At 32.3% G+C, this 14,614-nt stretch overlaps 1 protein-coding gene and 1 pseudogene across 3 annotated transcripts in view; one reads left to right on the top strand and one right to left on the bottom strand.

Annotated features, from left to right (window-relative positions):
* The window catches only part of PRKG1 (protein kinase cGMP-dependent 1), a 1,114,039-nt gene that overhangs the window by 81,822 nt on the left and 1,017,603 nt on the right, over positions 1–14,614 (bottom strand). The gene's annotated exons all lie outside the window — the stretch shown is intronic.
* LOC120609829 (uncharacterized) lies at positions 1,126–1,244 on the top strand (annotated as a pseudogene).

Raw genomic sequence — 14,614 nt, 5'->3', positions numbered from 1 at the left:
ACGGTTTTCCATAGCACACTTATGTGGTGTGATAAACATGGTACACAGAAAGAATTTATGCTATTCAGAGTTGTTGCAGACAGAAGAGGTTTTGCTATTGCTTTTAAGTTATGACAGGGCCTAAAATCTCACAGTTTATGTATTTTATAACCCATGGTTCAACTACAAACCGAAGATTCAGACGCAGTTTTTAAAGGGAATATTTCTTTCTTGTTTTGAGTGTCTTCCATTTGTAACATAAACAAGGAATACTTTCACAAAGTTACTCATGCACATTTCCAGATTAAAACCAAGGCCATAACAAGATCAAAACTGTAGTCAAGAGATAGCATTTCTAGGGTTAAAAAAATGAATTCTAGAAATAGATTCCTTGGGTTCAAATCCTGTCTGCTGCTGACTGACAGCGAAGCTTTGGACTCCAGAGCTTTCTGTGAAGTCGCTTAATCCCTCTGAGCCTCAAATTTCTCACTAGAAAGTTAGGATAACAATAATAGATATTAATTCAAAGAATTCAATGAAAGAATGTAAATAAAAAGCTTATCTCACAACCTGGCACTAATCAAGTGTTCAATTTCAATTAATTATTTTGGAAAGATATACTCACAAATCCAGAGACACTCTTTCATGATCTAATGGGTTTTACAAGGCTTCTTGGTGGTATAAGAGAAAGAGTTGGTAATAGTCCTATGGATAATAACCCCTGTAATAAAATTCACCTATTTGTACCAATAAAAATGAAATGAAACCATGGGACTAGCTAGGCAAAGCCAAGATGTGAACAAGGGACTAGCGGAAGGTCCAGCCATAGCAAGAATACTTTGTTCCTTTCCGGGCCTGCCTCCTCCAGGAGGCTCCTGGGAATTGGCACTCCCCTATGCATCTAAGATATGCTTTTGTGGAGGGAGGTATGACTGCGCCGGGGACATGGAGTAATTCCAAGGAGGAGGCTCCGGGCTGGGAACTTCAAGAACTGGTAGATATTTTATAATCTCCTTTTGTGGCACACAGGCAAATCTGGACTATCTATGTACAACAGAGCTAGTTCTAACTCTGCAGATAATTTCTAAAAGAAAAGAGTCAATATAGTCCTTGAGAATTTTCTCTGAAACAAAAAGAAACATAGTCATCTATGGCCATGCCACCCTGAACGTGCCCGATCTGGTCTGATCTCAGAAGCTAAGCAGGGGCGGGCCTGGTTAGTACTTGGATGGGGGACCACCTAGGAAGACCAGGTGCTGTAGGCTTTAAAAAAAAGAAAGAAAGAAAGAAACAGTCATTCTACAGGTCATGCCGAGCATGCTCAGTGGCCTTTCGGAACTTCTACACTGGAGAACAAATGGTAGGAAATCTGTTTAGGATGTGTAGTAATGATCGTAAGCTTTAATGACAGATAGATCTGTGGGTTTTTTTGTTTTTTTTTTTTTAAGTAAATTTTTTAAGCAATTTCTAGTGTTTGTTTTGTTTCGTTTTTCTCTAAGATGAGGTTGAGAAGGGGGAAATTTCCCTCTACTCTTCTACGTTCTTTTGGCTGGTTTAATAATAAAACCTACATAAGACAGATAAACAGGGGAAAATAACCAAACTTAATTACATTTTTAAATTTGGGAGTTTCCTAAGAATATGGGATCCAGGACAAATAAGGCAGTTGAGACTTACATGCTCCCTTGAACTAAGGAGAAAAGGGGATGTGGATAGTGATTTGGAATTTCAAAAAGAGAGAAGGCAATTCACATGGAGATGAAAAGCAAATATTTAGTAAACAATTTTTTTTCTGTATTTAATAAACACAGAAAGCACTTTGATCAAATGGGCCTTGCTAGGTTCCTTCTTCTCTATTACACTTAGTTCATATTAAATTATCCTTATCTATGATGATAACTTCCCTCCTGGAGAAGGTTCGCTATCTAAATTCTTTTAGGCAGTTAGGGGAAGATCAAGCATTGTTTTTTTTTTTTGAGTCTTTTTTTTTTTCCCTTGAAAAAAAATAAAATAATCAATATCCCAAAAAAGGTATATTTTGGAAAAAGGTATATCTGCTCCCTCTCTGGGACAAGGATGAGCTTCATTTTCCTGTGAATCTGAGGTGCACTTATGCAGAGGGCACTCAGTAGACTACAAAAGGAATGCCTATGTCAAAATGGTAGGTTGGGGGTAGAAGAAGACATCTGAAAACTTTACACAATATGCTTGCTGCTCTCCGCATTGATGCAAGGAACTAAATGATTAGGAGTAGGATTGATATAGAGTTAGAAGAAAAAGAAAGAGAGCAAGGATGGGTGAATTCTAATCTTATTCCTCATCACTTGTCACCTAGGCCAAGTCCAGAGTAGCATCCTCTGCTGCCTGAAAAGGAAAAGAGCCCATAATATGCTGTGCTAACTCAACCAGTTAACTTCTCTGTGGTAGGCTGAAAAATGATTCCCCAAAGGTATCAAGCCTTAATCCCTAAACCTATAAGTGTTACCTTACTGTGAAAAAGGGTCTTCACAATTATGATTTAAATTAAGGACCTTGTGATGGGGGTGGGGTGTATCCTGGATTATCTTGGTGGACTCTAAATGCCAACGCAAACATCCTTCTCAGAGGGAGGCAGAGTGAGCTTTCATATACATGTGAGAGGTCAATGTGAAAATGGAGGCAAGATTAGAGTGATGTGGCCACAAACCAAGGAATGCCAGTAACTCTCAGAATCTGGAAGAGGCAAGGAGTAGATTCCCCACTAAAGCCTCTGGAGGGAATGGGGCAATGAGACTGATTTTGGACTTCTAGGCTTGAGAACTGTAAGAGAATATTTCTTCTGTTTTAAGACAGCGAGTGTGCAATAATTTGTTACATCAACCATAGAATACTAATGTAACATCATTACTATTTTTATTATCCTCTAATTATTATATATTTTTTTTTTGGTTCTATGTGCTTATTGTTTCTTCCTTCCTGAACTCATTTGCAGACATTACAAAATTATAATTTTCCTTTCTGTTTAGTTAGATTACACTGTGTGCGCCGCTGTAAACACAATTTCCTTGGCTCTTTTTCAGGATGCCAAGTCATAAAAACGATGTATATCAGTCACCAATGAAGTTCTCAAATTATTTCTTTTCACAAAACAAATATTTATCAAACTGCACACCAATTAAGTCAAGTAATTATACCCTTAAGAGATGCAGTTTTTAAATTTATTATCTCAAAACTGTATACTACAGATGTTCAAGTTTTAATGTGTATTTATCTGGAAAACGATAAAGTAGCTGAGTCACACAAAGACAAAATATAATAAACTATTTGCATATTTATAACATTGTGTTTGTCTCTTACTATCAGAGTTATGTGAATAGAATCAAACTCAAAGATTCACTGATATGAGTGATGAAATGTTGGCTTCTCTCAGGGAGCAAAACACAGCCTTGAGACATTCACATGTGTACCACATCATAAATCAATTCCTTCACTGCTCTTAATGGCACCTCATGACCAGAAAAGGTACATTAAGCATCACAGAGTACTTGCCACGAGCATGGAAAAGTTTTTGTACTGGTTCAGTATTTCATCTGTGGGTATAATAATATTCCAAAGCCATATTTCATAAGTCTCCATGAAGTCTAGTTTTAAAATGACTTAAGTCCCTATCTCTAGAACAACTAAAAGTTTCCTCCTCTGTAAAATGAAGGAGTTGGACTTGGAAATCTCTCTCCCACCTCTAAAGTTCTGCGAGGATAAGATACAGACACAGTGTGACTATCCTAGTATTTGGGGACTAAGTCAAAGTTTTCAAATGGACTGACCATGTGTGCTGTGACTTAGCAAGGAACGTAGCCAAAATAAACATCTGAGTATGGATAGTTCAAGCAAGATTGTGACTAGTATCCAGAATAAAGATTTTTACTGTTGTCTTCTCAAGGACACAATACTTGTCATATATAAATATTTCTCTTCTGTTAATTTTATTCAGTCTATATCAAAACATGCTTTGAAACAATGAGTAATAGATTCACTGTTATAATCTTGTCCTCAGTTGACATGTTTACTTATTTTTATCTAGCCTACAGTGAATCCCAACATGAGCTCATCTCTCATGCTGGACGGAATGTATGCCTCACAAATTCAAAAGAAGGAATCCAATTCTTTCATGTACTTAGAAATTATCCTACAGACCAAGGTGCAGTTTAGAGCTCTGAGAAATATCTATTTAACTCTACTAACTACTTAACTCTACTTAGAAATACACATACACGGACGATCTGAATTTAATATAAACCTGGAAAGAAAATGTTATATTTAAAAAAATAGTGGAATTTCAAAAGTTATGTGTAATTTAATATTTTGAAATTATACAGAAAATTTTAAAGAAAAATATTTAAGATAGTGTTATTAAATTTAAAGCTTTGGGGAATGAATAGCTAAAATGCTTAAGCTCTTTACATATTTCAGCATATTTTTGTACTTCTGAAAAGATTTCTAAAAGCTTTTCCAATACAAGATAGCTTGACCAATATCAGGTCGTTTCGATTCTCATGCACAGTTTGGCTCTTAAATGAACAAAAAGCATATATCTGCTCCAGGGGAGTGACCACTTTATTAGAAAAGAAGCAAGAAGGATTCTGGACCTCCTTTGCTTGTGGGCTTCTCCTGCTGACCAGGTGTTAATCAATTTGCCTTTTTGATCATGCAAGGATTGGAGATGAACTTCAGTCTTGTGAATGTTGATGGTTTCTTCTATATTCAAGTATTTTTTTCTAGCATCTCCAGGAAGTCTGCCTACCTACCCCTCACCAAAAAATACTTAATTTTTTTTTCAATTTGTCACTCTGTTTGTAGAACAAAATTATTTAAATATTAATAGAACTGGGAAATTTATAATTATCTTGATAAACTTTACTTTTTAAAATGTCAGCATATCAAAAAGCGATTGTATACATCATGTTTATATGTATGTAATCTCCCATTTATGAAACTGACTGCATGACTACCTGGAAAGGGAATTACTTTAAAAGCTAATAAATATTTCAGTCTTTCCTCTACCATCTTCTTCTTCTTCTTCTTAAAAAAAAAAAAAAAAAAAGCCAACAAAGCAAAATAAAACAAACAAATTCCAACCTTAAGAAAACCTTTCAACCTGTCTTCCAATATCTGAATTTACAACACTAAGAGAGGACCCAGAGATACTGAATTAAACTTATAGAAACCGGTTCCTTGCAGTTGGTGAAGTACAAGCAAAATCCTATTTCCTGATCTATGAACTGAAGAATTGTTTTTTGGTGATTATATACCTCTGATTCTCAGACAGCTTTCTTTACAGTGTATATTAAGTATACTTGCTAGCTGTGTGAGTTGGGGAGGTTACTTACTTCTCTGTTTCTCAGCTTCCTCATTTATAAAATGAGAAATATATAAGTGTCTTCCTAATAAATTATTTGAAAACCTGGCACAAGTAAGCACCTTTACCTCATTCACTATTAATAATAATAGCAACTGCTATTATTATTATTATTATTATTATTACCTAAAATGTACACAGATTTAGAGATATAACTTCATTAATGCTATAAAAGGAAATTCTATGACACTTTATACTATTTAATTATTGTCTATAACATAATTAGTATATAATCACAATGAATGTATTCAATATGACACTATTATAATTCAAATAAATATTGAAATATTGACTCGATTATATAAAACATTTTTAAAATTCTTTACCCAGTGAAGTTTCATCCCTATTATTTATCTCCTACTTCTAACAGAATCCATCTGCCCACAAATCCCCAATATTACCAGCTCTGTTCCTGCTGCAGTACAATGATGCCTTAGCAAATTCATATCTAATTTACTAGTTAACTAATACCTGGGAGTTTCTTTAGAGAATTCCCAAATCTCCTGCTTTCATCAAACCAAAATGAATAACTTTCCTTGTTGAATATATGGGTTTCAGATAACTACTCTGCAAACTGGCGAGCTCTATTTTTCTAATTTATATTTTAATTAATTTCCTCCTTAGCTCACTCCATTTTATGCATTTTTTCTCTCTCATATGTTTGCAACACCTCCTAAGGAATAACACCTTTATTTCGAATTATGGGTTCGTTGAATGTATCCTTAGGTAATTAAGACATTAAAAACAAGATTCAACTATGATCCTTTTAGCATTTTTCTGCATGTTTAATCAACCATAACACATATCACTAATTGAGATAGTTTTATTTTCTTCAAAAATTTTACTTGAACCATAAAAATAATATGGGTATATTTTTCCCTGGATATGCCCAATGAATATATATTAATACATAATGTGGTTAACAAATATCTCAGTAACTATTAATTTTTAATTTAAATGATTCCATTATGGTTATGTAATTAATGCAGAAATAAAATTAAAAATCAATAGTTATTCAGATATTCTGTGATTAGAAATTTAGACATGTGAGGTATTACTATAAGTGATCACTAAAATTAAATTAAAATTAAAAATTAAAAAGTTTTAGCAATATTTCAAGAAGTTACAAATAAATACTGATAGTGTTTTAAAAATATACTTGTGCACTGGACTCTTCCAGTAACAATTAAATCTAGCACAAGTCTTGTTGCATCTATAGAGTAAAAATGAACATAAGGTTGGGAAGTTTATACAGAGACTTAGGTCTTCAAATGGTTCCCATTCTGCTACTTAAAAAAAAAAAAGAAATCCAACTCACTAAATTGTTAAGGCCAATATTGCTAAGAACTCTTATTGATATTTTATGTTTGTTTTTTGTTTGTATCACACAGTCACACAGTTCTGGTTAATAAATATATAAAATAGGTAGCTGGGCTGAAAAGTAATGCCTTCATTTAACTCTAGGTGCCTTTTAAATAAAGTAAATGTAAAATCTCATGAATAAAGTTGAACTAGTGAAGAAACGTATAAATAAGCAAACGTGAAAAGCAGAGGTATTAAACATGCTTCATTTTGAGTTCATTGGATACTATCCATCTTCCATTGTGCATTCATTTTTCTCTTTATGTAAGTGATATAGGGGTTATGTCAAAATATCAGTTTACAAAAATAATGTGATCTGTCACTACAAAACCATTGAAACACTCATTTTGGTAAAACATTTCTAACATTTACCTTGAGTGTTAAATTTCTACTTTTCCTAAGTTCAGTTTGAAGTGGATGAGCCCCACAGTAATTCATTAAAGCAAGTGGCACAGTAAGGAAGGTCTCCATAATTATTTCACACTAATTAGCTCAGATAGTAAAAGGTTCTGTTTTATTCATTTTGATGCTCATGGCTGTTGGTTTAGGATAGTAAATTCTCTCACATTTTATTTTAAATGTGAAAATATCATTACCTGGATATAGTTTCTTTACAATGCTTTAATGCGGTGGTAAAACATCACAAGAAAAAAAAGATTTTTTTTTTTTCAAATTCTTTACCACTGACAGCTCAATTGCTATTTTTTTCTATTTCTTTCTATGTCAAACTTCATTAACTAAATGTTCTTCCAGTATTTAGCTTCTTATTGTTAAAGGTAGAGATGCATATTGCACAAATGGAAACCTGACAGAACCAACATTAGCCTGGTTAATTTGTTTTTTAAAACTCTATGTGCTAAATATAAATTTAATTTTCTCTTTACTTATTAAATAGCTCAAATATTAATTCAATGGTGCTTTTTAAGTGCTATATAATCCTAAGTATTTAATCCTATGATCATTTTTATCTTTGAAGAACAGTGATCATTCCCCTCTTCTATTGTCATAACCAACTGTTATGTTTCCATGGAAACCATGAAGAAAGAATGAAATGGTAAAACGCTTCCATTTTAGGTCTAAGTTGACAGTGTTGTTTTTCATTAGGAGCCTCAATTATTCAATAGGTAAGAATATAGAGAGAGGTTTCAGAAATGATATAGAGTAATAGTTGATCTTTTATAACTAAAAAATTATGTTTCTAGTTAAAAGAAGTTAACTTTCTGTTGAAAACTAGTTATTTGGTGGTAAGATTTGGGGAGCTTTTTTTTCCCTTGTATTTTATTGTATTGTTTGTATTCTATGTTATCATGTAAAATTAAATAAAGAAAAATAAAAGTAATTATCTGAAAAACTAATAATTTGTTATACTCTTGGTAAATAAGTTTTAATTTTTTGTAAATATCACTAAATCCATACAGTTAAGTTTTAAACGTACACTTACAATAGAATAATATTTATTTAATGCTTATAAGGGGTTTTAGAGAAATCCTATAAAATCTGTTTAGAGCTTTGTCCAAAGTATTCCTAAATTTTGTTTCTCTAAAAAAATTATAAGTTAAAAAGCAACCAATTTTAACTTAAATACAAGTAAATTTAAAGTTATGAAGAGTTCCAGAGGAAATTGGTTATAATATTTTCTTCTGGAAAGGAAGATTTACATCTTGCTCTGTATATATATTAAATTATTTGATTTAAGAACAAATATAGTTGTTAGTTGTTAGAAGAGAAATGCAGTTTCCTAAAACAAAAATCCTAGCTTAAGAAAATGTCAGGGAGTTAAAAGAGGCTTTAAGCAGCTGAGTAAAATGTTCAGATTTTGGTATGCGGCTTTTCCCAGAGAAAATAAACAGGTTTCTTTGTTTGTTTGTTTGTTTTTACTTTTCCCGCAATAGAAATAATGGACGGTTTCTAGAGTGGCATATATTTTCTTTTATATCTCCTCAAAAAAGTAGAGAGTTGGGCAAATGACTGATAAAATGGAAATACTTTGTTGCTCCTGCAAAAATTGGTAGCAATTACCCTTAACTGTTGGTGCTTCCTGTTTGCTAAGGGAAGAGACTTTGAAATTCATTACAAAGACAACAAAATTAAGATTCTGGCAAAGACAAAAATAAATGGAAACACAAGTTATACTGTGAAGCCTTTATCTCAACCATCTCTCTGATAGGAAAGATACTTGGATAAAAATGTTTTTAAAAAATTATGGCTTATTACGTTTTCTAAAACCCACAGATGAGGAGGTCTTGGTCTCCTTAAAACTTAAAATAAGAAATAAAGTTCTAATGCATACTAAGCCTGACATCCAAACAAATACATATTTTTCTTTTTATATAAATATTGACTATTTATATAAATAAATAGCTGGTTGGAAAGCCACCAGCTCAATAGAAGTGATGGCATTTATTGATATCTGGATTTTTTTTTTTTTTTAGTTTAATTGGTATTATAAGCTAAGTTCTCATTCTTGACTTCCTCCTTAAATAATAAAAATTTCCTTTGAGATATGAATATAGATGAGAAATTAGAGTACCTAAAAAGCTTAATGTGAAACTCATGCTTAAGGAATCATACATCTAGCTCCTAACTTAATAAGCTACTCTCTTGGAATTAAGGTGGAAATGGTGTAAAATTATGTAGAGAATATTGTGAGTTAAATAATATACTTTTAAAAAATCATTCCTTTACATTTTTTTTTACTAAAAAAAGGCCTTAAAGCAAAGAGACCCAGTAGCAGTGACCACGCTTACTTAGCACCATTTTGAAATGGCTAAAAGGAATGACAGTTCCTTGAGAAATGGGTGATTTCAGGTTTAGGGCAGGAAATGCACATGAAGAACCTGGGACATCTTGCTATTCAGAAAGCAAGGGAGATCTCGGCAACTAACGGTCTGTGTTTAGAGGAAACAAGGAGCCAGTCTGATACACTCAACGTATAAAAATACACACACACAAAGAGCAAAAAGTAAAATGAAAAACCGTTATTTCTCACTAAGAAGTAACCAAGGCACCAATAACTTACTCTGGAAACTGGTAATTGATAGGAAAGAATAAAAAGCATTCGTCCTGTCTGTCTTGAATAAATAGAATGAGAGTAAATAGTCTGCAAGATTCTTAGTCCATGATGCAGAGTGTTTTTAGAGAAGCATTACAATGAACAGATATTGAAAGAATGACAATTGGATAACGATCATGTTAAAAGCCTCATTAGATAGTTGATTCAGGCAATGATCATCATTGGTATTAAGACATTTAACAAAAGGTTGATAGGAAACTTTACAATGAAAGGATTAGGCTGTCACCTCCTAATCTGTTCCAACTTCAAGTAGCTGAAAGTGAACCAGGCACTATTTGCCTTATATTACAATGGAATATTGAAGTACATCGAACCTTCTATGAATTTTTCTTGCCACAAAAAGTTGAGCTTAAATCTAATCGACTCTTTAGGTTTGATGATCTTTTATAAGAAATACAAAAGATAGAGACAAGGTAGATGACACCATTTAGAAACAAGACAATTCCGAAATGGGAGATCCATATCAGGTCATCTGATTCAGATTCTTCAAGAACCTCATAGGGCCATTAGGGGGCTCTTCGAGATTAAGGGAGACTTAAGAGACATAACCAACAAGCAATGTATAAGATTCATTTTGATCTCGTCAAACAAATCAGCCATAAAACAATATTTGAGAACATTGACAAAAACTGAATAATGACTAGATATTCATTTTATTAGGGACAATAATTATATTTTGGTTATGTAGAAAAGTGTCTTTATTTTTAGAATATAAATATGAAAGAATATATTTAGAAAGAATGATATGATGTTAGTCATCTGTTTAAAATACCTCAGTAAAAAAAATGTCACAAGAATTAGATGAAGTGATTGTGGCAAAATATTGATAACTTTTAAATCTGGGTAATGTTTATAAGAAGAAGAGTTTATTGCACTATCTTCTATGATTGAAAATTTGCATAGTAACAAGTATAAAGAAAGTATTTTATTAAAATATGCATATGAAATGATTAGGGATCTAAAATTTTACACAAGGGTGGCAGACATTTGGTAGCCAGTGTGAATCCCTGTTCTAAGCATTTACAAATTGTATGACCTTGGAATTAACCCTTCTAGGTTTGTTTCCTTATCTGTAAAATCAGATAAAATAAGAATATTTGCCTCATTGTTAAGATTAAATGAAATAATTCATAGAAAGCGTGGCACATCAGTGCTCAAGAAATGTTAGTCATAGTTGTCATTAATTATCACTATATTTATAATTATTACAAATATAGGTAAAACAGGATTATCTTATATTCACACAACGTTTTAACATTTAATAAAGTATTTTCAAATACACTTGTTTATTTCATTAATAATATATTTTGTTTTAATATTATATATTTAAATTTTCTAGATTCTATGAAATTTGGTTTGTTTTTGATTACTGAGTATTTTAATTCACTGACATTTATTTTATAAAAGTTATATTAATAAATTATTAATTTTCAAAGAAGTGGATAAAGTACTAGATATCAATAATGCTTCGTGTTATAGTTTAGAAACATATGAATTTTTGTTGATCCTCCTGGTCTTCACTATCATTAGTACCCACTTTAGCAAAACTAATTTAGACTATTTGAACTTTCTGATTGTTGAGATTTTTCACGATTAAGGGCTTACCTTATAATCTATAGTAAATCAATATTATTTATATCTCTAATAAATACAGAGGTAAACTTCATTGATAAGGATCTGTGGTGATTATAAGATTACTTAAAGGTTTCAAATTCTTAAGAGATAGATTCAGAATATAAATGAGAATACTCATCATTAGAGACGTGACTCTAAAATGCTGACTGCAGTCCCCAAGGGAGGGATGAGTTTATATTTGCTTTGTTGCATCTTTAAACAGAATCTAAATATTACAACCTGTTCAGGATCACTCTTTTGAAATGTAGTGAAGGCTTGTGATCAACTAATTTGATAACTGGAAAATGGAAATAAATCCACTATAACCTGAGGGGTCTGGAGTGAGTGTGTAAAACTCTTGATCTTATTCAGCCTCTCCAGTCACAAATACATACCTACAGGGAAAGTGGGGTGTGTGGGGGGGACTAAATATAAAGGAAGTTTTAAATTATACTTAATAATTTGTCAGCAACCGCATCTTCTAACACTAAAAGATGAAAGAATCCATAGATATTTTTAAACAAATCTACATGAGCTATATCCTCCTTTGGCTTAAAAATCCTCCCATGGTTTGAAATTATTCCTATGATTTTCCTTTATGCAAAAGAATGTTTTGATAAAGATAAAATCTTTAGACTGATATAGATTCCCCTTCTAAGTACTCATATAGCATTTTATATTTCTCCTCTTATTAAATAAAACCACCATCAACAATTGCTGCATTTATTAAATTTTAAATTTCTCAAGAGGAGAGAATATAACCTCTGTTTTATATTTTCTTGCCGAGTGTATGGCTGGTATATTTGAACTGAAAAAAAAAAATGTTGATTAATTCCTCACAATGATGCCCTGTCCTTTAAACATGTAAATGACATACCAACCCATCACTAGATTGACATGTGCTTTGTATACTGAAAGATGAGTACCTTGCCCCCTCACTTTCCTGTGTTGTCCTCTTTAGATTCAACTGCACACACTTTCAAGGTATCTAATTAACCAAGGGGGTGTAATCTGTAGCCATAAAGTAAATTTAACTATTGAACACACACAGTAGAAACCATCTATTTTTAAAAAGTAAATTGAAATTATAATGATTAGGACAACTGAATTGGGAGAATTGGGAAGGAGACAATATCAATATATTAGCTTCCAAACTATTGACAATATCAATTGATATTGACAATATCAATATCAATATCAATATATTAGCTTCCAAACTATTTTTTTTACTAGCATCACATTAAGAAATACATTTTTCATCATACGCATTCCTTGCACATGTGTGCACACACACAGGCACATATGGAAAACACTCGTAAATCAATACTGCTACATACAATGCACTCTTAAATAATAAAAATTCTGGTCATAATTCACTACACGAACTTCATGACCCCCTAGTGATTTGTAACCTAGTTTGAAAAATGCTCCAAAGACTTCTTTTAAATAATCTCAGTGGTCTACTATTTTAACTTAGTTTAATATTCTCCTTGGGATCTTTTTAATAATCCCAGATCCTATGCATTCCCATTCCTTGAAAATGTCCTTCTTTTGCAGAGAAATTTCAACATTCTCTGCATTTCTAATGTCTACTTTCTGCATCTTAGGATGCAGGGATGACACCACTTTTGCATTGACATGGTTATGTCTCTCTAATTATTTCTGACTATTTCTTCAATCAGAGCAAAGTCAAATTGACCAGTGTTTGGCTCTTGGAAGCAATTGGGAAAGAGTAATCACGTCAATTGGAAACAGGATGACAATATAGCATTGCGTTAGCAGAATCTACTGTTTGTGATTACCACAAAGGTGGAATTTAAAGAATGCCATGCCCTTTATTTATAAAAGTTAATGAAACCATGTCTACAGAACTTGTAATGTAAAAATGCTGATATTTGGAGAGTGTCAAATTTGTAACTTCTAGCTCTCAAAAGCACCTCTATTTTTGCCTGCAGCATATTCATTCTCTTTTGTAGCGCATTTAATTTCACAACAGAGTTGTATTATATTACCAACGTAATATTGGTCCTCTATTATAGATGTTTGTTTTACCTAAAATTCGTTTCTCTGTTTTTTATCTTAATACAATTCTGTGTTTTACTATTATAACCCAAAAGGTTATATGAATAGAAAGAAAATTGTATTATACACAAAGTAATTACATTTGAGACAATTATAGTGACTTAGCATCTAATGTGAAAAATATCAGTCAACAACCTGTAGAACAAACTGAGACTGTTTTCCTAGCTTCAGCAAAGCAAATAATTCTAACATCTTAAAAGAACAACGAAGTGTTAGTTAGCTTCCTGGTGAGCTAGATTCTTCCAATGAATTCTCCCATGATGCTGAAAATTCTGCTGCTTTGAAGAAGTAAATATGACTTTAAAAAAATCTGAGTATTAGGAAGAATCTTAAAAATCTTAATTGAATTTTTGGAAAAATTATTTTGTATAATTTAGTTGTAGTTTAGCATTTGAATTAACAAAATTTTGGGAAACCATGTCCTTCTGTAGCTTAAAGTCTATTCTTATGCCAATTATGATACTTTTATTACACCTAAACTTTTCTTCTGGAAGTGAAACTCGGAAAGTAAGGCTCATTTTCAACATTTGACAAAATTCTGTATATAATTTTAGTATTGTATATATTTAATACTTGAATATAATTTTAGTGCTCCTCTGAACCTAACAATTTTTTTTTGTCTTCTATTTATATCAATGATTCTCAACCAGGGGTGATTTTGTCTCCCTCCTGCACCCAGCAAATATTTGACAATATCTAAAGATATTTTAGATTGTCATGACTTGATTGGGGAGAGAGATATGCTACTGGCATCTAATGAGAAATATCTATTTTATCTTTGTCCCAAGATCCTAACACCTTGCTTCTAAAACCCTTGGAATCTCTGGAGTGATATGTGTGTCTTAGGAATGCTAATGAGTCAACTTAGATAACTTCAGGATCGAGCTGGTCATCAGGGAAAGCAAGGCATGATTAGAGGGTCAGAACTTTCAATCCCATCTCTCCAACTTCTGGAGGTGGGTAAGTGATTGGAAGTTGAATTCAATCACTAATGGCCAATGATTTCATCAATTCTGCCTACATAATGAAATCTCCAAAGAAACCCCTAAACAGTGGATTTAGAAGAACTTTGAAGTTGGCGAATAGATCAATGTGCTGGAATGGAGAGG

This window comes from Pteropus medius, unplaced genomic scaffold (assembly GCF_902729225.1).
Source record: "Pteropus medius unplaced genomic scaffold, Ma_sr-lr_union100, whole genome shotgun sequence".
NCBI lineage: Eukaryota > Metazoa > Chordata > Mammalia > Chiroptera > Pteropodidae > Pteropus > Pteropus medius.
The sequence above is the reverse complement of the archived record's forward strand: the minus strand, read 5'-3'. Positions and strand labels throughout refer to the sequence as shown.